Source organism: Bos indicus, chromosome 17 (assembly GCF_029378745.1).
Source record: "Bos indicus isolate NIAB-ARS_2022 breed Sahiwal x Tharparkar chromosome 17, NIAB-ARS_B.indTharparkar_mat_pri_1.0, whole genome shotgun sequence".
NCBI lineage: Eukaryota > Metazoa > Chordata > Mammalia > Artiodactyla > Bovidae > Bos > Bos indicus.
In genome coordinates, this window is record NC_091776.1 from 9605988 (window position 1) to 9633343 (window position 27356).

The 27356-nt window shown below is 40.2% G+C and overlaps 1 protein-coding gene and 1 long non-coding RNA gene across 7 annotated transcripts in view; both read left to right on the forward strand.

The window, feature by feature from the left end:
* Positions 1–27356, forward strand: part of NR3C2 (nuclear receptor subfamily 3 group C member 2) — a 439369-nt gene that overhangs the window by 56801 nt on the left and 355212 nt on the right. The window lies entirely within an intron of this gene.
* On the forward strand, positions 1053–25569 carry LOC139176684 (uncharacterized). The gene is made up of 2 exons (XR_011561081.1): positions 1053–7138; positions 7170–25569. It is a non-coding gene; the product is annotated as an uncharacterized lncRNA (long non-coding RNA).

A 27356-nucleotide genomic window follows, 5' to 3' on the forward strand; every position in this document is an offset into this window, starting at 1 on the left:
CAGGCCACAGGGTCGCAAAGAGTCAGACACGACTGAGCATGCACACACCTGATCAAGCCTAGTAAAAGGGTTATCTTATTTTCATGGCCTCATTTTTCCACCAGTACCTGGCTCGGTAAAAAAGAAAAAAAAAATGTGTTTCCTGAAGAGTGAGAGTAATTTGTAAAAATATTCTGAAATAAAATTGAGTAACATTATGTTGAGAGGGTAGGCATTGAAATCTGCTAGAAGTAGATATTTTCCTCCCAAGTCATGAGAAAATAGAACGTCTCCCTAAATTTCTAGTTTTCCTTTAGGCCTGATCACCTTCCTTTCAACAGTTGACTACTTTCTAATGGAAGATTTCCTTCTAAAGCCAGGAGGGATTTAGTCTGTAATAATGATATTATTACCCAGTAAATGGAAAGCAGACCGTAACAATGAATAAAAAATTAAGAGCTAGTGAAATAGAGAGACCTCTTCCTATTTCCTTTTCAGCATCCAGTATCTTATTTGGATCTAAAATAGTTATTTATTAAAACATGCAATTGAAGCTTTATGGTAGTATGAGAGAGGAAATGTAAGGATTTCATATTATACTCTTATTTTTTGTTTTTATTTCAATTTTGTGATTAAACTGAGTAATACCCATCTTTTCACTTAGATTCCTCAAATGATTAAAAACCTATTTTAAGTGCATTATTATCGAATACATTTTAAAAATATGTATATGCGTTTATGAGCATATATATAGGTGTGGTTTGTTTAGTCACTAAGTCATGTCTGACTCTTTTGCAGTCCTGTGGACTAAAGCCAGGCTTCTCTGTCCATGGGATTTCCGAGGCAAGAATACTGGAGTGAGTAGTCATTCTCTTCACCAGGGAGTCTTCCCAACCCAGGGATCAAACCTACATCTCCTGCATTGACAGTCAGATGTTTTACCACTCAGCCACCAGGGAATCTCTCTCCCCCCGCCTCCCTCCCTCCCTCCTTCCCTCCCTCCCTCTCTCTCTCTCTCTCTCTCTCTATATATATATATATATATATATACACACACACACACATACATATATATATATATACACATACATATATATATATATAAAATAATGCGGAATTATATACAGTAGAAACTTCCTTATTGCTCCATACTAACAACAACAAAAAAATACCCTCAAAATCAAAAGAGCCCCTATTTGGTATTATATCCTTTCGGAGATTTGTCGGTCCATTTAACAGTTCCTTATTTTTCTGAAACTACCATTTTTCATTCAACAGTAAATTTTGGACTTTTTTCCATATCAGGAAAGCCTCATAAATTTCTTTCCCATTGTTTTTCCATCTCAGTCTTAAGGCATTTATTTCTTCGTAAAGTAAATATTTATTGACTACCTATTGTTTGCCTGGTACTATGGACATAGGAATGAAGATGTAGCTCCCTGGCCTCAAAACAGACTTACATAGTGAATTTTTGTGTCTGTACATGTAAATAGCATAAATATCGAAATAACTTTCTAACTGCCAGTTTAACAACCCTTAGATGTCCAGTGAGTCTAGAGCTGCTGTATTAGTCTCTGAGGTGCTTTCTTCCCAGATACTTCATGTGAAATTTATGTCTATCACAAAACCTGAAAGCTAGTGAATACAGCTTATTAATTGGAATATAGCAAATAATACCCTGGCGAGATAGTTCATGTTCATAAATCATCTGCTATAATACAGATTACTGATGATGTTTTCCATATCAGATAGATCGTTTTGTTATTATGAGCTTCGCCTTGATTAGCTCCTCCACTTTTCTCCTATCTCAAGTTATTCCTGGCTCAGAATAATTCAGTTCAAGTTCAATTCAGTCGCTCAGTTGTGTCCGACTCTTTGCGACCCCATGGACTGCAGCACGCCAGGCCTCCCTGTCCATCACCAACTCCCGGGATTTACTCAAACTCACGTCCATTGAGTCGGTGATGCCATCCAACCATCTCATCCTCTGTTGTCCCCTTCTCCTCCCACCTTCAATCTTTCCCATCATCAGTGTCTTTTCAAATGAGTCAGTTCTTTGCATCAGGTGGCCAAAGTATTAGAGTTTCAGCTTCAGCATCAGTCCTTCCAATGAACACCCAGGACTGATCTCCTTTAGGATGGACTGGTTGGATCTCCTTGTAGTCCAAGGGGCTCTCAAGAGTCTTCTCCAACACCACAGTTCAAAAGCATCAATTCTCGGGTGCTAAGTTTTATTTACAGTCCAACTCTCACATCCATATATATGACTACTGGAAAAACCATAGCTTTGACTAGACAGACCTTTGTTGGCAAAGTAATGTCTCTGCTTTTTAATATGCTGTCTAGGTTTGTCATAGCTTTTCTTCCAAGGAGTAAGCATCTTTTAATTTCATGACTGCAGTCAGCATCTGCAGTGATTTTGGAGTCCCAAAGTATAGTCTCTCACTGTTCCATTGCTTCTCCATCTGTTTGCCATGAAGTGATGGGACCAGATGACATGATCTCAGTTTTCTGAATGTTGAGTTTTAAGCCAGCTTTTTCACTCTGCTCTTTCACTTTCATCAAGAGGCTCTTTAGTTCTTCTTCACTTTCTGCCATAAGGGTGGTGTCATCTGCATTTCTGAGGTTATTGATATTTCTCCCAGCAGTCTTGATTCCACCTTGTGCTTCAGCCAGCCCAGAGTTTCTCATGATGTACTCTGCATATAAGTTAATTATGCAGGGTGACAATTATACAGCCTTAACGTACTCCTTTCCCGATTTGGAACCAATTTGTTGTTCCATGTCCAGTTCTAACTGTTGCTTCCTGACCTGCACACAGATTTCTCAAGAGGCAGGTCAGGTGGTCTGGTATTCCCATCTCTTTCAGAATTTTCCAGTTTATTGTGATCCACACAAAGGCTTTGACATAGTGAATAAAGCAGAAGTAAATGTTATTCTGGAACTCTCAGAATAATTACTGAAACACAATTTAGTCTGGCTGTTTATTGTGAAGAATTCAAAGCCCAGAAGGTAATTGCACCTGTCTACTGTTCACGAAACTTATGTCTATACATGTAACAATGACTGCTGCCCTGGTCTCAGATTAAACACCCGAAAGAGCCTGACACCTGTGCCCCATTCTGGATACTTCCACAGTTGAAAAATGCAATCTTACGGATTTAAATGTAAGTGAATAATAATATGGTAAGTGATGGCATGGCATTCAGTGGAATGTCATGGTGCCATTTTAACAGTCATGAAGCTCACACAAGTGTGGTGAATGTTCACTGTGAATCACACGGAAGTACCTTATATGTCTTCTCAGTAAAAGAAGTCATACCAGGACATGTACACAAAGGCCAAGGGGAAGAGAAGGTGGGCTGTTTTAAGGGACTGAAAGTGGTTCTGAATGGAAGACGGAAACATTGAGTTTGAGCTGCACAGTGTGGCAAGTATGACCCTGCAGAGATAAGCAGGAGTTGGTTGGTAATGAGTCTTGTCTGTGCCATCCTAAACATGCATTTGTTTTTCTTCCTAGAAGGTTCTCCCCTGTCTTCTCCTATGACTGCTTCAGACTGTGGCTCAGCAGGCCCCTTCATAAAGGGGCTCCCCAGACACACCCTGAACTCATCACCCTCATCCAAACACACACATACACACATTCAAAATCTCCCTCCCTCCCTCCTGCCAGGGTGGGTATGTCTTTCTTCGCTTACCATACTTGGTAATCATCGAGACTCTCTTAACTACTTATCTCCCTGCTGCTGCTGCTAAGTCGCTTCAGTCGTGTCCGACTCTGTGCGACCCCAAACATGGCAGCCCGCCAAGCTCCGCCATCCCTGGGATTCTCCAGGCAAGAACACTGGAGCGGGTTGCCATTTCCTTCTCCAGTGCATGAAAGTGAAAAGTGAAAGTGAAGTGGCTCAGTTGTGTCCAACTCTTCACGACCCCATGGACTGCAGCCCACCAGGCTCCTCTGTCCATGGGATTTTCCAGGCAAGAGTACTGGAGTGGGGTGCCATTGCCTTCTCTGGCTTATCTCCCTGATAGAATATAAACCCCATGAGAGCAGAGATTATCTCCATTTATAGATCGATGGCTGTTCCATATGGAGCATTTGGTAAATATTTCTGAATGAATGAATCAGGAGTACCAAGTCTCTCCGCAGACCATTACTTATTTGCTGTGAGTCTCTCATGTAAAGATTTGGAGTATACTTATACTTTAGGTTCTGGTCTCAGATGACATGATGTCAAAGCTTACATCATGTGACTGCCAGTGTGACAGTATGTCTTGATAGCCTCTGTGAGGTTGGGGCTCTGTGTATCCATGGCCCTGATGTCAGCTGACAGGCCCAGGCCATGTGGTTCTCCGGTGGCACGGCCAGGATGAGAACCCAGGGCACTCTGGCTCCAGGACTGTCCACATTTTCACTGCACAGTCCTGCCTTGAAAGGGATGGTGATGAAAGCAGATGACTCCCCAGGGTTGGGAGTGGGCCCCCTGACCGTGGGGGATACAGGGCCCAGCCCGGTGCTCAGAACAGCCCGTCAAGGACTGAGGGGGGAGGGGGGCTGGTCCGCTCTGGCGTTTCCTACCATGGCTTCCAGGAGGTTTGTTCTGTGAAAAGCAGGGCTTTGTAACATGGTATATAATCCAAGACATAAAATAAGGAAGTAGCTGTTCAAACAGTAAACCTAAACAGGGTTCACGTGGGAAATTTTTATATTGGAACTTCCAGAGGACATTTGTAAATGACAGTTTATATTTAATACGTAAAAAACTTTGAATCCCTCAAAAAGAAACTCTTAAATGTCTAACATCTCAGAAGAAAATATTCATCACCTTCTCTAAGTTGAGTTGTCCTTTATATGGCGACATGAGGCTTGGAGAAAATCACTTCCTTTGTGTAATGCATTTATGTTGTAAGGAAAAGTTTAAAAAGTTAATGAAAAGATTAAAAATTGCTTCAAAATTATTCAGAGTTTACTAGAGTGTATTAAGTTTTCAGCTAATCAAGAACAAGTTTTATTTCATGGAATGTGCTCAGATGAGCTATTGTGTACTTTCTAAATGAATTAAAAAATATCTTGTAGTGCCTACAGTGTTTTCTAAGGAGGTAATTTTATGCGAACCTGTTTCCAGGGACTTAGACTTTTCTGTCCCTGTATTATCATTTAGGTTGAAAAATATCAAATTCATGGTATGAAAATTGTGCTTATTCTTTATAGTTTAATGAAACTTTCTACCAACTTACTCAGTTAACTATGGAAGGAAAATGATCTCTTTACTTTTTGTGCAATTAAATTCAAATAAGGTTTCAATTATTTTTCTCAAGCCTTTGTTAGTTAGAGGTGCTTAGTTATACGACGTTGAGGGTAATTTAAATGTATACAGAATGGCTGGATATAAATTTTTCTCAAATTGCCTTGAACTCTTAATGGATAAAATGAAGAAACTCTGCCCCAGGGAAAGCATAACCATTTCAAGTTATATTACTCATAAGTACTAACATACGAATTTAGTCTCTGTTTATATATGTAATTTATTTTATGTGCTGCTTTATATTTATATGATGTATCGTGAAATATTGCATATGATATGTTCAGTACAACTTTGGCGTTGGGATTGTTCCAGGGAGCTGAGAGTTTGCTTAAAATTCAACACTGTTTTGTTTTAGACATTTGGAAAAGAAGTCTGTCTAAAATAAATTGCCCGTTTTCCTGTCTTCTTAAATAGATTGCACTGAGCAAAAACCTTTCCTTGATGAATGATCAAACGATGGTTTATTTTGAGCTCCTTGGGAGCTTAGTTGCTGTCGCAGGGGTAGTAAGATGCCTTATCCTCATGTCTGCTGGACCTGTTCGTGTGTGTAGGTCCCTGAGGGTAAGATTAGCCTTGTGACGGACAGACACCAAGCATGGCACACGGTCAGTGCTTTTAGTTGAATTAATGAAACTAATGCCTAAATACAGTGCCCTTCGTACCAACTGATACATTTCAGGTACTCTGCCATGAAATAAATGACCTCAGGCTGCTCTCGCTGCTTCCTTTTTGGGGGCTATAATCTTGTCTAACTCATTCTAGATACCTTTTCCTTTTGGTATGAGTCTGGAAAATTTAACTGAGTATCCCTCAGTTGCTGTGAGAATAAATACGCTGTAAGTAGGTGTCCATCACTCTGCATGAGTGCTTTTAGCACATGAATTTGCAGTCATCAGTTTTCATCACGGAGGTCTGCTTTTCTTAACTTTTCTACCATTTGCTTCCATCCTTTTCTTTCTTTTAATTGATTTAATTGCTCATCATTAGAGAAATGCAAATCAAAACTACAGTGCAGTATCACCAATCAGAGTGGCCATCATAAAAAAAAAAATAATCTACAAACAGTAAATGCTGGAGAGGGTGTGGAGAAAAGGGAACCCTCTTGCATTGTTGGTGTGAAGGTAAGTTGGTACAGCCTCTATAGACAGCAGTATGGAGATTCCTTAAAAACTAGGAATAAAACTACTGTATGACCCAATAATCCTATTACTGAGCATATATGCTGAGGAAGCCATAATTGAAAAAGACACATGTACCCCTGGGTCCTTTTCTTTGGAGAAATGGATCTGTGAGGGTTGGAATACAGTCATATCCTTTGTATACCCTTGGGGCCAAGTTATCATCCCAGGGCTCCGTGTTGCCGTGCTCCCCACTTTGATGGGAACTTTAAACGGATGCCAAGTTTCTAAGACGGGAAGTGAGGACTCGCCTGGGTGGCTTATCTCATTGCTGCCCCCTTTTCCGCCTGGTACTCCTCATGTGGAAGAGGAATGCCCATCTTGGAAGATTTAATGGTGTATCCCAAACCACCAGCCACAAGAATAAAATTTATTTGCAGTCTTACATTTTACCTTAAAAAGTTGATGCCAATTTAGAATCTATGCATAGTATATTCATATTTGTTTAATGTAAAGCACTATTTTAAATAAATAGTAAAAAAAAAACCTTTACATCTACATACACATGTGTACATTTAAGTGTTTTTTTAAGTATTACATGCCCACTCTGCCCTAGCACGTGTGTGTACACACACACACACACACACACACACACACACACACACACACACACACACACACACACACACACACACACACACACACACACACACACACACACACTGAGTCACAGAGGTTATCTACCACGCTGAAAACTGTCACAGAGGTTATCTACCACGCTGAAAACTTTGAAGATGAGAGGTTCATTTTCAGCCCACCAAATCCGAGTTCTTTTTCCCTTACATTCTGCTTGCAAACTGAACAATTCCTTATTTAGCTCCTCTTTTCTTTCCCCGGTGCCTTTATCAACTACAGAAACCAAACTGTGTTTTCAGCATTCTTTCTAGAGATCTTCTTGACCAGATCAACCAGTTCATTAGGTGGGTTTTTATCTTCCCCATTATCGCAGGCAAAAATGTCATCGGTTGTTTTGCCACAACAGGCCACTGTTTTTCCAACCTTTAATTACCTCTTTATTAGTTCCCCGGCTTCTGTCTACCACCCAGTCTGAAAACTGACTCCACATGTTTCCAGTGTAGATCATACATTTTTCCTATCCCCTTTTATTATGGCAGCACTCTGTTCTCAGTACAGCTTCTGTATCAGTTTTTGATTTTTGCTGATTCAGCCTCCCCAAGGTGGCATGGCTAAAGCTACTTGCTCATGATTCTGCCTTTTGGGTGGGCTTGGCTGGGCGGTTTTCTCATCATAGCTGGACCCATTCAGGAGGCTGTGGTCATCTGATGCCTTGCCTGGCTGGGGCTGGATAGCTTCAGATGACCACACCCATGTGGTGGTGGGGGGGCCCTTGGTGCTGGGTGCTGAGCAAGCTTCTCCCCAGGGGGTCTCTCATTCACTGTCTCCTGTCCCAGGCGTCCTTACCTGGCAACAGGAGCGTTCAAAGCAGGGAGAGGGGAAGGTTGCAAGGCTCCTTGAGGCCCCGGATCTGGAACACACACAGTATCACTTTGCTGTGTTCTAGTGGTGAAAATAAGTCACAGAGCCAGCCAGACTCAAGGGGTGGCGAATAGACCACTGTCACTTAATGGAAAGAGCTGCAAAGTACTGTGGCCATGTTTTTCCAGCCTCCTCCCCTCCACACGCTGCCATGACAGCCCTTCAGAGCGCTCTAGCTGAGAAACAAAACTTAATACTGTAGATCTTCTGAACCTGAGATCAGACTGCCAGGGCCTCAGTGTGATCATTAGCATGTATCAGCAGTTAAAATTCAAGAGATTTTTCCATTCAACTGAATTTTTAAAATTTTTTAAAAATATTTTTATTGGAGTATCATTGCTTTACAATGTTGTATTAGTTTCTGCTGTATAGCAAAGTGCACTAATCAGCTGTAAGTATACATACATCTCCTTCCTACTGAGTCTCACTCCCACCTCTTTCCCCATCCCACCGCTCTAGGTCATCACAGAGCACTGAGCCGAGCTCCCTGTTCCACAGAGCATTCCCACTAGCTCTCTGTTTCACACATGGTAGTGTATATGTCACTGCTAATCTCTCAATTCGTCCCCACACCCCTTAACCACCCTGAGTCCACCTGTCCATTCTCTCTGTCTGTGTCTCTATTCCTGCCAGGGCTTCCATTTTGCTGAAGAGAAAATAGAATTCCATTGTTATTATTCAACCAAAATCTTGCATTCTGTCTTCTCTTTAGTAAAATGGAAGCCGTGATTCTACCAGGCTTGCATCTAGACATTCCCAGGGAGCCGGAGCTCAGTAGGTGGTATCTTGCACTTTGTCGCCATCCCCACCACTGACCCTTCTGGTTGATGTGACCCACGCAGCGGTTAAGGCATCTGAACCTGTGGCAGCTCATCATCAACCAGGGCTTCGACAGAACCACCTGTGCAGCTTTTAAAACTGCAGATTCCAGGGCACCACCTAGCAGAATTGATGTTTTTGAACTGTAGTGCTGGAGAAGACTCTTGAGAGTCCCTTGGACTGCAAAGAGATCCAACCAGTCCATCCTAAAGATCAGTCCTCGGTGTTCATTGGAAGGACCGGCGTTGAAGCTGAAATTCCAATACTTTGGCCACCTGATGTGAAGAGCTGACTCATTAGAAAAGACACTGATGCTGGGAAAGATTGAGGTCAGGAGGAGAAGGGAACAACAGAGGATGAGATGGTTGGATGGCATCACCGACTCGATGGACATGAGTTTGGGTGAACTCCGGGAGTTGGTGATGGACAGGGAGGCCTGGCGTGCTGCGGGTCATGGGGTCACAAAGAGTCAGACACGACTGAGCAACTGAACTGAACCTAACACCCTCTGATTAGATGTGCTGGGAAGCAGAGCCTAGATATATGTGTGTTCACCCAGCTTCACTAGGGATCCGAATATCCCCCCATCATTAAGAACCACTGTCAAGATACGGTTCCCACCTATTTGAATCATATTCAATGAGAAATGACTGTACTTCACATTTACTTACTTCTCTACTTGGCCACCTCATGCGAAGAGTTGACTCATTGGAAAAGACCCTGATGCTGGGAAGGATTGGGGGCAGGAGGAGAAGGGGACGACAGAGGATGAGATGGCTGGATGGCACCACTGACTCGATGGGCATGAGTTTGAGTTAACTCCGGGAGTTGATGGACAGGGAAGCCTGGCGTGCTGCGGTTCATGGGGTTGCAAAGAGTCAGATGTGGCTGAGTGACTGAACTGAACTACTAAAAAAAAATGTCATGTGCTTTCACATTTATTTCATTTTTCCTCATAATTCCTCTGATGAACATAAGATAGGGAAATTAATTTGTGAATTGCTGGCAAATTTAATTTTGTCTCCCTTCTCCATATTAAAAAAAAAGTCAGCATTTATTGCAGCTTCAGGGCTATTCCATTTGTAGGAAATTCAAATAAACAATAAATTTCAGTAGTGATCTTTCTATTAATATTAGCACCTGAATCTCTACCTGTTGAGAAATATCTTTATAAACTCAGACTAAGAGAATGAGCTTATGGTTACCTGGGAGTGAAGGGATAATTAGGGAGTTTGGGATTGACATGTACACACTGCTATATTTAAAATATTATAACCGGCAAGTACCTACTGTTAAAAAGAGGGGACAAGAGAATGATACAGATGAGAACAAGATGGGAGAGAGTTGCAGATATTAAACAGATGCTGATTACCTATAGCAGATGCTGTGGTGATAGTACCACTCACCTTGAAATGAAGGTAAAGCCTTAAATTATGTTAAAGGGATGAGCAGGCATGCAGACTTTATCTTATCTCTTCTCTGTGTCTCTGAGGCAGCTCCTTCTATAGCATTTAATTTTCATAAATTACTTTTCATCTACCATAATAAAATTTTACAGTGTTTTGGATGTGGTCAGTGCTTATTTGAGATTCTTTCAAAAGAACCATTTTTTTTTTTCTTTTCATTTTTTAAACAGTATGAAACACTTCATGAATTTGCATGGTATCCTTGTGCGGGGTCCATCTTCTTTTCCCTGCAAAGAGAACCAGGCTTTTTAAGGTCGGCTTTCGTTTTCCTTGAGCTGCCTTCTCATTTTGTCAGCCCCGTCCTCTCTGTGTCATACGTACCCATGGAGTCATCAGCAAGTGCTGGGCTAAATTCTAGGGACAGTGGCCAGATACGCTGCAAGAACAAGGGGAGCAGGAAGTTAGAGTGTGTTGTAAATACCTAAGAGAGAGTCAACAGGAAAAACACAATTTACATCTCGCTGATAGCAAATATTTCAGAAACACATTAGTTCTCTAGAACTCGGTGCAATCTGAACCTTAAAAGGGGGTAAGCATAGAACTTTGTTTCCTGCTTCACATTTTAAGATGTTTATAGAAAATCGGAGTCAATAATATGACCTGAAAAGACTTATAAATTGTTTTCCTTAAAATTTCTACCAAAGTGCATCTCTTCTGATTGAAGTTTCTCTGTTAATATTTGGTGAACGATTCTAATTTGCCCTGTCCAGATCTTTGGAGCTGTGTGCATTCAGTATATTTGGCTAACTAGATCCTTTTGGAGCTTAGGAATATTGCTTCAAATTTCAGGTTTGGTACTCTGCTTAACCCAAGCACCTGATATTATAATCAGCTCTGCACTTAGAAAACTATTCACTGTTGTGAGACGTGCGAATTTCTTTTACTTCCCCAAAAGTTTTCTACCATTTTATTAATGATGATTTATTATTTAAAAAATTCTCAAATAGCTTGAAGATGCGTGACCTTTTATTTAAGTACTGGACATAATGCTTATTAGTATGTGGTTGGTCAGCATCCTGTTAAATGGGGATCAGGGCCATGAAATAGTCTCATCTCTTTGGGGAGAAGTCTCCATTTTACTTACACCCACTGAATGTTTACTGACACCAACTAACTGGTGGATGGACAAATTTAAATAAAATATTATTAAGGCCAAAGACAATATTTTATAAATTATACAACACGCTATTAAGATTTTTTTCTAAAATTAAGAAAACCTTGATTTTTTTTTCCTTACAGACTATTATAGCTCACTTTACCTATGTAACTCCCCGACTGTGAATCAAAAGTAAGGAGGAGGACAGGAAAACCATTTGTGTTAGCTATTTCAGGTATTGTTACATGGCGTGGTTTTGTGAGATAGATTTTGTGAGCCTTGGGATCTAATGAGAGGCCCAGGCCCTGTTTGGTTTATAAATATGTGTGGGATATTGTTTAGGTCTTCAGAAATAAAAGCAGAGAATGGTTTCCTTATGTTATCAATTCCTCTATGGGAAAGCTTATTAAAATGTAGAAAATATAATAGTATATAATTTAGCAACATAATATACAATGTGGGTTGAGAGACAATTACAGTGTTTTATTTCCCTATATTTTCCATTTTAACTGAATGCATTTTAGCAACAATTGGTTTCTGGCTGTAACATTACTTTAGCTGTTTCATAAAGCTTTATAGCAAATTACTGTGTGTACCAGATAAAATAAATTCCTGACTTCACTCTTAAAAGTACTATTACGAGCAGGCATAGTCTTTTACTTTTCTAAGTAAGCATGTCTTTGCTAACAGGTTTTTTGTGCTGTCAACATCTTAGTTTAAGATTGTTGTTTCTAACAATATTTTAGTGGTTTCCTCTGTGTTTGAGCTTTCATTTTATGTGACAAATGAGGCATCTTCCTGCTTGGTTCATAGTAAGCCGATGTAAACAATTCTAAAATCTGGGGTCACACAGCACCAGGTGAACAGCACCTGCTTGAATGGGGCCTTGTATTTCCCACACACTGGGCCTGCAGTGCTCTGTCTCCCAATACAATCCTACCCTGCCCTCTTTTCAGGTGAGACTGGCCCTGCTCTTCGATCCTTCTAAATACCCTTCCTGCCTCTCTCCTAAAACCTTTGAATCCTTCCTGTAGCCTGGCACTTCTCACCTACCCTCAGATGCCACTGGGTCGTGTTTTCACCTGAGAATATTGCAATTTCATCCCAAGATTTTTTTCCATACTGAAGAAACCAGAAATACACTCACGAAATTGTCCTTCCAGTTTGTCAACATTTTGCATATTTACTGCAGTTCCTGTTTTTTTTTTTTTTAAAGGAATGTATAATTGAAAGATGCCTAATCACATTTCCTTTCCTTTTTCTCAGATGTTACCACTCAGCTGGTGTTTCCCCTTTCTAGTACAGAGTTCATGCCTTTAGCACAGCCCTGTATCCACAAGGACTTGCCGGGTGGCTCAGTGGTAAAGGATCCACCTGCCAATGCAGGAGACATGGGTTTGGTCCCTGGGTCATGAAGATCCCCTGGAGAAGGGAATGGCAACCCACTCCAGTATTCTTGCCTGGGACATTATATGGCTAGAGGAGCCTGGCGGGCAGGCTACAGTCAACGGGGTCCCAAAAGAGTCAGATATGGCTTAGCAACTAAAGAAGAACAGCAACATGTATACACAATGTGAACTGTTGCATTACATATTCATAACCTGGCATATGTAAAAGATACTGATTTTTAAAACGGAGCCATTACATTACAGATGAACTTTTAAAGACCTTTTAAAAGAGCAATTTTAGATTGACAGAAAAGTTAAAAGGAAGGTACAATGCTTTCCCACACATCCTGCTCCTCTTCACACGCGTAGTCTTCTGTGTTACCAGCGTCCCCCACCAGAGTAGCCCTACACGGACACCTTTATCACCCACAGTTGGTAGTTTCCATTAGGGTTCACTCTTGTTGTTACGTGTTCTGTGAATCTGGACAGATGTATAATGATGTGTTGGGGCCATCATGGTATCATACAGAGTATTTTAATTGCCCTAAAAACCCTCTTTGTTCCACCCGTATCAGCCCGCCCCCAGCAACCACTGATCTTTTTCCTGTTTCCATTGTCTTACCTTTCCCAGAATGTCATAGTTGGAATCGTATATGTTGCCTTTTCAGACAGGCTTCTTTCGCTTAGTTGTATGCATTCCTGAGGTCCCTATATGTCTTTTCATGGGTTGATAGCTCCTTTCTTTTTCAGTTGAGTTCAGTTGCTCAGTCATGTCCGACTCTTTGCGACCCCGTTTCTTTTTAGTGCTGGGTAATATTCTTTTGTCTGGATGTACCACTGTTTACTCATTCACCTACTGAAGGATGTATTGGTTGCTTTCAAGTTTTAGCGATTATGAGTAAAGATACGATAAATGTTCTTGTGAAAGGTTTTCTGTGGGCATGAATTTTCATTTGGGTCAGTACTAAAGGCTGTGATTACTGAATCATAGGCTTAGAGTAGTTTAGTTTTGTAAGAAACGGCTTAACTCTTCTCCCAGAGTTGAGGTGCCTTTTGATTTACCATCAGCAGTGAGTGAGAGTTCCTGTCGTCCCACTTTCTTGCCAGTATTTGATGTTGTCAGTGTTCTAAATTTTGGCGTTTCTGATAGTTCTGTAGTTTATCTCTTTGTTTTAATTTGCATTTTCCTGATGTCATATCATGTTCAGGTGAAAAAACTTTAATATGATTATATTGCTTAGCACTTAAATTTCTTGTTTGTGTGCTCATTCTCTCAGTTGTGTTCAACTCTTTGCAACCCTATAGACTGCAGCCTGCTAGGCTCCTCTGTCCATGAGTTTTTACTGGCAAGAATACTGGAGTGGGTTGCCATGCCCTCCCCCAGGGCATCTTCCCGACCTAGGGTTTGCACCCACATCTCCTGTGTAGCCTGTGTTGGCAAGCAGATTCTTTACCACTGCACCACCTGGGAAGGCCTTCAATTTCTTAATTCATTTAAAATATGAAAAGTAGTTTGTGAACATAAGTTTTTAGCCTCAGCTGTACCCTTTATTCTTTAAATATTTTTGTTCTTCAAGTTCTGTTATAGTTGGTAACCAATAGTATGTCTTCCGTATATTTAAATGAAATAATATACAACTAAGACCTGATTATTCATATTATATTTATATAATGTAATCACTATAAAATGCACAAAGGATGCAAGATATTTATCTTTCAGTCCAAAGAATGTACTTTTTTGTGCAGTTGAGATTTTAAAATTCTTATCTATATAGATTGTCTTATTAAAAGTTAAACTGACACTCTATCTAAATGAAGGATTTTTCCTGTAATTGGGAAGAGAGGAAAGCCTCATGTTTTACAAAAGTAAGACTCAAGAGATAAATGGGGAAAGAAAAATGCAAAGGGCAAGAAGATTTCTAAAACTGTGAAAAAGTGTATTTTTAAAATACAGGTACATTTACAAAATTAATGTCCTGAAAATGGTGCCTTTAGAGTGGAAACACCCATTTTTGAATCCTGCAGCTGAGGCACTGTAGCTGTTCCTTGTAGAATCACAGCAAAGCCCCTGCCACATTTCTTTTCAAGTATAGGTGAGCCAGGTTCTCTCTGCAGTGAGTTCTTTTTCACTGGGGGCTCCACTCTTTCTGTAGGATCTAGCCAGGCCCCTCAGTGCATTTAATTGCAAGTTGGGTGGCTTCAGAGACCTGGGGGTGTGGCTAAGAGAGGCTTTCCTGGTGTCTTAGGAAGAGCCACATGTGATGCTTTGGTAGATGAAAGTGGAACTATTAGATAAAAGCTAGATCTCAGCATTGAATGTTGAATCAGTTGAGATATAACATATGTCTTCAAAGTTATTGACCTGTAACATACCTTAGTTATGATCTTAGCCAAGCAAAGCTTCCTCTGTAAGCCAGGGTACTGTAGAGTGCCTGCCAAGGCAATGCCTATGAGTCCATATGTCCCTTTCCAACCTGCTTGCCAGAGATATAAGCCACCCAAGTCCTCTGCCTGAGGATGGCCAGGCTTCAAGAGAGTCAGAGAAACTCCGCTTTCTCCTTTGAGTCTCCTACAAGCCCTGTGACTGCAGCTGTCCCTCCTGGCCCTTCCCCTTAAAATATTTAGGCAAGACAGCAACTAAATGAAAGGCTTCCCAGGTGGCACTAGTGGTAAAGAACGTGCTTGCCATTGCAGGAGACATAAGAGATGCGAGTTCCATTCCTGGGTCAGCAAGATCCCTGGAGGAGGGCATGGCAACCCACTCCAGTATTCTTGCCTGGAGAATCCCATGGACAGAGGAGCCTAGCGGGCTGCAATTCATAGGGTCGCAAAGAGTCAAACATGACTGAAGTGACTTGGCACAGCACACATGTGACTAAATGATATGAATTGTTAAATAATAGGATTACTTATTTCCAGATAAATGAATGTTTAATATTTTCCTACTTACAGCTAGGCATTTTGTCACTTTCTATATGGTTTTATACATTGAAATAGGGGCTGACACTTGATATGTTTTTATGCGAAGTCATGATGTGATACAAGTACACTTTCTGAGGAGTAAAATTGGTATAATTTATACCTGTGGCGGATTCATGTTGATATATGGCAAAACCAATACAATATTGTAAAGTTAAAAAATAAAATAAAAAATAAATAAATAAAAATAAATAAATAAAATTTAGAAGTGACTGTCTAAGGCTGAAGTAGCCTTGCAGGACCTTATCATTTTACCCTAATGTATTGGACTTTTATTTACTTGCCTAATATTCTGAGAAGTAAACTACTGTAGCATATAAGTTATTTTCCGAAGCCATCTTCTCCTTTCAGCTTATTAGAATTTGCAAGTGAGACAAGAATTAAAATGCGTCTGGCAGATGCAGAGGTGGTAGCAGCTGAGAATTTTGGGGAGGTCTCAAGAAGGAATCTGGACGCGGAAAATGGTTTATTAAATATGCAGTGCAGGGAGCAGGATGTTCAGGGGTATGTTCATATTCTGATTGTGTTTCTGGCTACACAGTATTTGATAAGATGGGGGTAACTGGCTGCTTGGATGTTCTTTGCACCATTGATAATACATTGCTTGCTTTAAATTTGAGAATTTAGACATTGAGAAATTGGCTGTTTAGAATAAAAACATATCCTTTTGAGCAAACAGCATCCCCAGTTCATATAGGGGATGTTGTGTCCCTGTAAAAAATTCTTAGAGATTACCATAAGTTACTGACCCAGTTTACCTTGACTTTTATCAGGATACAGCCATATTTAGCACTTTATGCATTCAGATGACTGTATTATTATTATTATTAACAGTGGGACACATTGAGAACTCTTCATGTTATTTCCAGTAAGTTAGATAGCACTCAGTGAGTGGTTGGTCTACATTCGATCATAAAAAATTTTTTGAACTATATAATTGAAAATACACAATTGTGATTGTTTTTCTTGTTCATGGTAACATCTATTCATCTGTGTGTAACTGAAAACTCGAGCCGCAGTGGCTTAATCAAACAGAGGTCTTTTTCTTTGATTTAGAGAAAGGCAGCCCAGGGTAGGTTAGATGACCCTACATTGTCATCAGATCTGAGGATCTTTCTGACTTTCTTTTCAGCCCTCCTTTTGGTCATCCAGCTTTCACCCTCATGCTTGTTGCCTCATGGTGACAAAGTGGCTGCCACACCTCCAGGGTCCTCCTAGAAATGAAGAAGTTGAAAGGAAAGGTGCAAAAGACAGAAGCCAGTCAAATCTCCTCCCTTTTAAAGAACTTTCTTGTGAACTCTCACTGGCAGCTTAAAGCAGCTCATTGGCCAGAGCTAGGTCTCTGCCATCTGTAGCTGAACCAAAGGTTGGGATGTGTCATTTCTTATCTAGAAGTTGCTGCTCTGAATGTAACAGAGGTTGTGTCTCTAAAGAAAAAGAGTAGACTAGACAGGCGGGTGGAAGAACTGCCCCCCACCACTTGTGTGCAGCAGTATCACGGCAGAGAGGTCAAGACAAAACCCCGGAAAACGGCATGTAAGAGGGAACTACATTTTTTTAATCTTTCCTTTAGAAACAGAATAAAGCTCTAAAGAACACTAGAATAGAAGAAATTAACATTCTGTAGTCTTTTCTTTTGAAATTGACCCCAGGAAGTTCTTGAATTCCAGCAATCTGTGGTGTGATAGCAATGCTTGTGCTCTTGTGTGGTCATGTCCAACTCTTGGTGACCCCCTGGACTGTAGCCCAGCAGGCCCCTCTGTCCATGGGATCCTCCATGCAGGAATACTGCAGTGGGTTGCCATTTCCTCCTCCAGGAGAATCTTCCTGCTCCAGGAGAATCTTCCTGGACAAGGAGTTGAACCCATGTCTCTTGCCTCTCCTGGGTTGGCAGTTGGATGTTTTACCACTATGCCACCTGGGAAGCCCCCAATAAAAATGCTACAGACCCAGATTAGGGGAACATGGGGTCTGACCCTTTGAATGCCCGTGTCTGACTTAGATCTGCTCAGGAAGCTACTCCATTCTTAGCATAAGGGCTTCCTCCCTTTGGCCTCTAAAATGAGGGAGCGGAACGAATCACTGTGATCCCTCCAAGGTTAAAGATGCTTTGACTGTCTCAGTCTGTTGCTGATACCTTACTCAGTTTGACTCCAAATCCCCTCACGTGAGGCGGATTATATAGTCCTGGTGGCCATTTTTAGGAAACATTACCATCAGGTTACTTGTTAAGGCCTTTGATTGTGTGAAAGGAAAGCCAAAGTGTGCTGTTGGTCCAGACTGTCACCCCTTTGAGACTCCTCTGGGGCTCAGACCTGGGTCCACACCAGGGAGTGGCCCTGTGTGTTTCAGTGTTAAGACTTGAATTTTCCTACTTAGATGCTCACGTTCAGAGCCATGGAGAGAGATATGGGAAGTCCTCTATGTTACGTGAATGAGGGGACCTAATTCGCATGCATTCATCAGACTGGTATCAAGAGTGCAGATACCAGAGCAGAACCCCAGCCCCCCCACGCCACCGTGCCCTGTACCTCCATACCTCTGTCTGCTTCTCCAGCAGAGAACACCTTTGGCTCACCTGTGTATCAGAAATAGGCAGATGATTAAACTGGTGATAATGGCTCTGTCTTTAGGGGCAAAATGTGCCCAGAAGCAACTCAAGGAGACAATGGCGTTATCACTGATGGGCAGCCACATGGAAGCTTCTGGAAAGTGCCTAGCAATGCTTCAGTTAGCCTTTGAGGCTGCAGAGGGCCCTGGACCCTGAGAACAGCATGGGCACATGGAGAAGGCAAATGGGCTGGGAGCATGCGCAGCCAAGGTACAGAAGGAGGGACCCTGGGGCAAAGTCTGGTCAAGAGGTTTGTGTTATTTTCAATGATGACATGACACATCTGTCTCTTCTCCTTTTCTCTCCTTTCTTTCCCCCCTCTTTTTCCATGTGTTTATTTCAGGCTTTAATTTAGTATCTTATTCTGAACAAGTAGATCTTTGTGTTCTGTTGAAAATCATAGAAATTTTGGTCTCTTAAGGCATTTGCCTTTGAATAAGGGGGGGAAAAAACAGGATTTCAGATAGAAATCTGAGCAACCTGAGGTTTCTATATGGAATGTAAGCAGAGTTGCGATGAATAATTAAACAAGTTATAGCTAATAAAATATACAGCACATTGCTTCAAACTAAAACATTCTAACTCTGCCTTTGGATGAATGCTTTTCATTATTTTTTAATTGTTGCCAGGGTTTGACCTTGAAGGTCTTTGCTGGCAGATAATTTGTTATGGTAAGAATGAGATCACTAAGCGTTTTAGCACAAGCCGCATGATGCATCGGGATTCTTCCTATTATATAACGCTGATGTGATAAGTCTGTTTTCCTCAGGATTTGTTCTTTCATTTCCGTGGTAGCTTCTTTCTTGGGCCCCTGTCCTTGGCCATCTGCGTTGCTGAACTAGAGGAGGATCTTCGTTCCTCCACGGCAGCCAAGTCATATCGGTGCTTAGAGGCCTGCTGGCTACCCTGATGGACCTGGGAACAACCGGAGGCATGACCCTCCATTTTGATAAAACAGTCACAGGAAGATCTAGGATCTGCTTTCTACCCTCAGCATCCTGTTGTCCTGGGAGATCATTCTTCCAGGAATAGAGTTGTACAGACTTTTGCCCTGATGACTGCTGCTCACTATTGGGCCTGCCTTTGCAGTTGCTATAGGACCTATGATTGCAAAGGGCTTACCAATATGCCTAGTTGCCAGTATTTTCAGAAATGTCTTTGTAAAGAAGCGATTCAGTGTGATTAAATGTTTTATTATTAAATTAATTCACAGTTCTCCATTTATATGACATCTTATGAAGCCATTTATATGACATCTTAGGAGGAACAGGTAATAGTTGACTGTAGAATTGATTTACGCATAGCAAAAATCTGTAGTTTTTACCAAATAGAATAAGATGAACCTGTTGTATGCAGTTTGGGGAATTACCTTTAGCAGATAGAGTTTCTTATTTGTTTAGAATGTGTACTGAGTTGTATAGGCTTGAGGAGTAAGTTCAAACCACGTGGGGTTGGAGGACAGAATATTAATAGGTTTTATGTAAGGTATTTGAATAAAAAAGCTCAATTGATGGGGTCATATGTTATGTCTTTTTGTCAGTAACATTTAGGAAAAAATAAATTTGAACTAAATATCTCATGATACTGTGAAAAAATTTAGCTTCAATTATTACAGGTAAAAAAGTTAGTTTTTATATTGTTAATATTTTGGGTAATAGAAAACATGTATTATTTATCATGTGTGATCATCTGAATTCTATTTTGAATATGTTGAACAGTAGATGCCAATTGTAGTCTACATAAAATTTATTTTGTTTCCTTCCCAGAAATTGCCAGTGAATTGTGGTTCTTAAAAGACAAAAAAAAAAAAAAAAAAAACCCTATCATTTTACTAAGTGTGTAGTTCCTTATTGCTGTCATTCAGCTTTAAAAGGTGCTTATTTATAGACCCTGTGAAGTCAAACTGTGTCCTTGGATTATGGCGTTAAAGTCGTAAACTTAGACCCTTTGAGCTGGTGATGTTCGTTTACATTTTGGTATGGCAAATCCTTAGTCAAACAGCTGTTGTTTAACATTTATAAAACTTCAAAAAATTGCGGCAGAGCTGTCATGTTTAATTTCAGACACACACAAAATATAGAAAACCCATAATTGTTAACCAAAGGCTCAAGCATGAAATCATCCTAAAAGAAACAAAGATCTACTAGATTTCTCTGCTGCTGTATGCTGGAGCCTAACAAAATTATAGCTACGCTGTCTTGATTTACATGAAGGTAAAGTTCCTCTTAATACAGATTTATCTCCACCCCGATCGCCTAAGGCTTGGTTTGCTCAGCTCAGAAAGGAGAATGCTAAGAAAATCGTTGGAAAGGGCTACTTTAGTTCATATTAATGTAGCCACTTTTTATACAGTATTCTGAAATATGCAGCGTGATAGTTCATGCTATTCTCCATGTTATCATGCATTAAAGTAATCAAGTTGTGAATATTTTAACTCTTGGCACAGATTAATTTTGAGAATATTCTGTTTGCTTATTATCTCATTTATAGACCTTCTTATTTACACTTTGGGTAAATTGTCTTTATCTTGTGGTGACAAGCTAGATTTGAAAATATTGCCTCTGGGGAAATGGAGACTTTACCATTTACATTTTTTTTTAAGGATATGGATTGGGAGCAGGTCTTTTTCGTTGGGAGAGAAGAGGTCATACTGTTTCACAGCTTTATGTGTAGTCCTACTTTAGTTACGAGATCCTAACTGTCTCCTTATTTTAATATTGGAGTGACTTTCAATTTTAATATTGGACTGTTTTTTCCAAAACAGATCTCTTGATTTGCAGTAAGAAGTTAGTAACCTATAAATAAATGATGTTTTAAATATTTTACTAATTACTGCCATTCATAGCATATTTTTATAATTTTTCAAAAGACGGATAATTTTTATAAAGTATTTTATAAAAGAAATTAGGTTATAATTTATAATATTAAAACCAGACTAGCATATTTGTTGTATAATATGTTAATTATGGATACTAATTTATGTGCTATAAAATACATATGATTGCATCTATATAACATGTATTTTATACTTTAATACATTCCTCACTAATTGAGTTGCTTCAGACTGAGATTGAGTAACTTTGGAGTTGGACAGATTGTTTTTTCCCCAGATTTGTCTTTTGATCTTGGCTTGAGTACTGGTTAGTTTTATGAGTTTGGACAATTTCACTTCTAAGGCTGTTTTTTCTCTGCAGTGGATAAAACAGTAGGGTCTTTTGTGAAGGTTAAAAATATAGGTGTACCTCTTTTTATTGCTCACTTTTATTGTGTTTTTTACAAATTAAAGGTTTGTGACACCCTTGCATTGTGGAAGTCTTTCAGCACCATTTTTCCGACAGCATTTCCTCACTTCATTGCCTCTGGGTCACATTTTAGTAATTCTCACATTTCAGACTTTTTCATCATTGTATTTGTTACGGTGATCTGTGGTCAACGATCTTAGTTATCACTAGTAACTAAGGGTTACTACCACACATACATGAGATGGTGAACTTAATGTTGTATGTGTTCTGACTGCTCCACAGACCAGCCACTTCCCTATCTCTCAAATCCTCAGGCCTGTCTGTTCCCCGAGATACAATAGTATTGAAATCAGGCCAATTAATAATTGTGCAGCGGCCTGTCAGTGTTCAAGTGAAAGGAAGAGTCACATCTCTCGCTTTAAATCAAAAGCTGCAAATAAAGAAACTTAGTGAAGAAGGCATGTTAAAAGCCAAGGCAAGCCAAAAGTTAGGCCTCTTGTGCCCAACAGCCAAGTGGTGAATGCAAAGTTCTTGAAGGAATTTAAAGATGCTCCTCCAGTGAACACATGCAGTAAGTGAAACAGCCCTATGGCTGATATGTAGAAAGTTCTAATGGTTTGGCTGGAAGAGCAGACGAGCCACAATATTCCCTGAAACCAAAGCCTAGTTCAGATCAAAGGCCTGCTCTTCCATTTTCTGAAAGCTGAGAGAGGTGAGGAAGTGCAGAGGAAAAGTTTGAAGCCCAGCAGAGTTGGTTGGTGAAGTTTCAGGAAAGAAGGAAGGCACTTCTCTAATATAAAAGTGCAAGGGGAAGCAACAGGTGCTGATGTAGAAGCTGCAGCAAGTTATCTGGAAGATCTAAGCAAGATAAGTAATGAAAGTAGTTACACTAGGCATCAGATTTTGGGGAGATGAAACAGCCTTCTTTTGGGAGAAGATGCCATCTAGAACTTTCATAGCTAGAGAGGAGAAGTCAGTGCCTGGCTTTAAAGCCTAAGTGTATATTGACTCTTGTTAGGAGCTAATGCAGCTGGTGACTTTAGTTGAAACCAGTGTTCACTGACCATTCTAAAAATCCTATAGCCCTTACGAATTATGCTAAATCTACTCTGCCTTTGCTCTATAAATAGAGCAACAAAGTCTGAATGAGGGCACATCTGTTTGCAGCATGGTTTATTGAGTATTTTAATCCCACTCTTGAGACCTAATGCTGGGAGAAAAAGATTTCTTTCACAATATAACTGCTCACTGACAATGTACCTGGTCACCCAAGAACTCTGATGAAGGTGAGATGTAGGGAAAGATTAATGTTTTCACATCTGCTAACACATTTAGAAAAGGCAGAGGAACCAGAGATCAAATTGCCAACATCTGTTGGATCATTGAAAAAGCAAGAGAGTTCCAGAATACATCTACTTCTGCTTTATTGACTATGCCAAAGCCTTTGACTGTGTGGACCACAACAAACTGTGGAAAATTCTGAAAGAGATTGGAATACCAGACCACCTGACCTGCCTCCTGAAGAATCTGTATGCAGGTCAGGAAGCAACAGTTAGAACTGGACATGGAACAACAGACTTGGTTCCAATTTGGGAAAGGAGTATGTCAAGGCTGTATATTGTCACCCTGCTTATTTAACTTATATGCAGAATAAATCATGAGAAACACCAGGCTGGATGAAGCACAAACTGGAATCTAGATTGCTGGGAGAAATGTCAGTAACCTCAGATATGCAGATGACACCACCCTTAGAGCAGAAAGCAAAGAACTAAAGAGCCTGTTGACGAAAGTGAAAGAGGAGAGTGAAAAAGTTGGCTTAAAGCTCAACATTCAGAAAACTGAGATCATGTCATCTCATCCCATCACTTCATGGCAAATAGATGGAGAAACAGTGAAAACAGTAAGAGACTTTATCTTTTGGGGCTGCAAAATCACTGCAGATAGTGATTGCAGCCATGAAATTAAAAGACGCCTTCTCCTTGGAAGAAAAGTTATGACCAACCTAGATAGCATATTCAAAAGCAGAGACATTACTTTGCCAACAAAGATCTGTCTAGTCAAAGCTTTGGTTTTTCCAGTAGTCATGTATGGATGTGAGAGTTGGACTGTGAAGAAAGCTGAGCGCCGAAGAATTGATGCTTTTGATGTGTGGTGTTGGAGAAGACTCTTGAGAGTCCCTTGGACCGCAGGGAGATCCATCCTAAAGGAAATCAGTCCTGAATATCCAGTGGAAGGACTGATGCTGAAACTGAAACTCCAATACTTTGGCCACCTAATTTGAAGAACTGACTCATTTGAAAAGACCCTGATGCTGGGAAAGATTGAAGGAAGGAGGAGAAGGGGACGACGGAGGATGAGATGGTAGGATGGCATCAGCGACTCAATGGACATGAGTTTGAGTAAGCTCCAGGAGTTGGTGATGGACGGGGAGGTCTGGTGAGCTGCAGTCCATAGGGTAGCAAAGAGTCGGACACGACTGAGTGACTGAACTAAACACATTTTTGTTCTGCAGCCCATGGATCAAGGAGCAGTTTTGTTGCCATAGATAATGATTCCTTCATGGATCTGGGCAAAGTCAGTTTTGAAAACCTTCTGGAAACAATTCACCATTCTAGATGCCATTAAGAATGTTTGTGATTTGTGTGAAGAGTTCAGAATATCAACATTAACAGGAGTTGGGAAAAAGTTCATTCTGAATCCTCATGGATGACTTTGAGAGGTTCAAGACTTTGGTGAAGGAAGAAACTGCCGATGTTGTAGAAATAGCAGGAGAAATAGAAGTAGAGCCTGAAGAGTTGACTGAATTCTCATGATAAAACTTTAATGGATGAGGAATTGCCTCATTCATGAGAAAAGAAAATGGTTTCTTGAGATGAAAGTCTGTTCTTGGTGAAGATGCTGTGATGATTGTTGAAATGAGAACACTGAATTTAGAATATTACACAAACTTAGTTGATAAAACAGTGGTAGGGTTTGAAAGGATTGATTTCATTTCTTAACTGAAATATAGCAGACGTACTATGTTGGCTTGATTCCAATTTTGAAAGAAGTTCTACTGTGAATAAATGCTATCAAACTACATTGCATGCTACCAAGAAATTGTTCATGAAAGGAAAAGTCAATTTGAGGCAGCAGACTTAATTGTGATATTATTTTAAGAAATTGTCACAGCCACCCCAACCTTGAGCAGCCGCAACACCGGTCAATCAGCAGCCATAGACATTGAGGCAAAATCTGCCACTAACAAAAAGATTCTGGCTCTCTGATAGCTCAGATGTTGGTTAGCATTTTTTAGTAGTAAAATATTTAAAAATTAAGAAATGTACGTATTTTTAGACAAAATGCTATTGCACACTTAAAAACTAGAGTGTAAACATAACTTTTATGTGCCCTGGGACACCCAGAAATTCGTATGACTCACTTATTGGGTTATCTGAACTGAACCCACAGTATCTCCAAGGTGCAACTGTAACAGTGGAGATGTGGAGCAACTGTTATATGGTAAGTTTTTGGCTAATATTAAATATTGATTAAATATATGTTCCATCTTGCTATCATTATCCTTGCATGCATGCAAGTCACTCAGTCATGTCTGATTCTTTGCAACCCCATGGACTTGTACCCCACCAGGCTCCTCTTGTCCATGGGATTTTCCAGGCAAGAATACTGGAATGGGTTGCCATTTCCTCCTCCAGGGCATTTTCCCAGCCCAGGGATGGAACCCACATCTCCTGTGTCTCCTGCATTGTAGGTGGATTCTTTAATCGCTGACCATCAGGGAAGCCCCATTTTTATCCTTAGGGTCCACTTAGGAAGAGGTGGAAAAAATGTTGAATAAATGAATGAATACATAATAGCGAATTCATTCAGAGGTCCTGGGAAAGGACCTTTTCCAGGTCCTTTGTGCAGCTACCCTTGTGCCCTCTAATTTGGAGGCTGTTCTTTGTCCTGCTTCCAGCTTCATAAATGTTTATGGGAAAAGGGGTGTGTCCTACATAGTCGAACAAATGAGAACTGTAGGCGTCATCCTTGGTTCTTCAAAACCCAGCTCCTCTTACCTACCTGTGAATGTAATTGCCCCGATTGGTATTTGGTATAGCTAACTGTTCAGTGGAGGAGATAGTTACACCAACAGCTTTATGTAAACTTTATGGAGTTTGTATTGGATGCAGTTAGATGGCAATGGTGTAGAAAAAGAAGACTGGAGAAAAGAAAATTCCAGACAGGGAAACTTACATGAACCGATATATTAAGGCTAGAAACACAAGGTATATTAGGGGGATTTAGTGGTTAGAACTGAACACCTGAAACATACACACGGAATACTAACAACATTCACTGAATGCGTGTGGTACTTTCACTGGGAAAAGCTATGGCAGCATTTGCTGAATGATCAAGTGAGCATTCCCTGAATGAGTTGAATATCATAGCTTGAATGAGTTACTTGTGACCGTCAGTGGTACTTTGAGCTTTCAACTTCTCCTTTTAGATTTTGAAAAATCACAACATTTTGATTTTAGTTTCCATGTTTTAAACATCAGTCTCCATCCTAGCTTTTATTGTACAGAGGTCTTAAATGTCATGAGTGTGGCCAGTAATGTATGGTGTCATATGGGGAAGTATGCCTTCTAGTACTTAAAATTCATACTGGGTGTTTCTGCATATAGTTTACATTAATGTTTTATTTTGGTCTAGCACATAGGTCACAGAAGTGATTTCAAAGCAATTGTAAAACTGTTGCCAAGTAATGAAACTTTTCATGATTGTTTAGAATCATAATTTTTCTAGAGAAATAATAAATGGCATTTGAGCAACGAGGCTAGCTACTTAGAACCATTTTCTGCTTTGCGATACAACATATTAAACTGGTTTTTCCGAATTTTATTCTTACACTAGTGTTCCCTTTGATCAACCGTTTTTGCTAAATAATAACAAAGTGTATGCATGTTATAGTGTATACATGTATACATTTCATAAGTATATAAATGTTTAAAGTCTTATATCAGTATATATACTTTTTAAAGATTTACTTTTTGATCTTCTAACAGTTCCCTTACTCAGAAAAAATACTCATTGACTATGTAAATATTAGTGAAGTCTAATTATGAAAGGAAACAGTGGAAACAGTGGCTGACTTTATTTTTTTGGGCTCCAAAATCACTGCAGATGGTGACTGCAGCCATGAAATTAAAAGACGCTTACTTTTTGGAAGGACAGTTATGATCAACCTAGATAATATATTAAAAAGCAGAGACATTACTTTGTCAACAAAGGTCCATGTAGTCAAGGCTATGGTTTTTCCAGTAGTCATGTATGGAAGTGAGAGTTGGACTGTGAAGAAAGCTGAGCACCGAAGAATTGATGCTTTTGGACTGTGGTGTGGGGGAGGTTCTTGAGAGTCCCTTGGACTGCAAAGAGATCCAACCAGTCCATCCTAAAGTAGATCAGTTCTGGGTGTTCATTGGAAGGACTGATGTTGAAGCTGAAACTTCAGTACTTTGGCCATCTGATATGAAGAGCTGACTCATTGGAAAAGACCCTGATGCTGGGAGGGATTGAGGGCAGAAGGAGAAGGGGATGAAAGAGGATGAGATGGTTGCATGGCATCACCAACTCGATGGACATGAGTTTGGGTAGGCTCTGGGAATTGGTGATGGACAGGGAGGCCTGGCGTGCTGAGGTTCATGGGGTCGCAAAGAGTCGGATACGACTGAGCAACTGAACTGAATTATGAAAGGAAACTGTTATATAAGAGTTAACTAATTTATTATTGTTAACAGCACTTGTTAAATCAA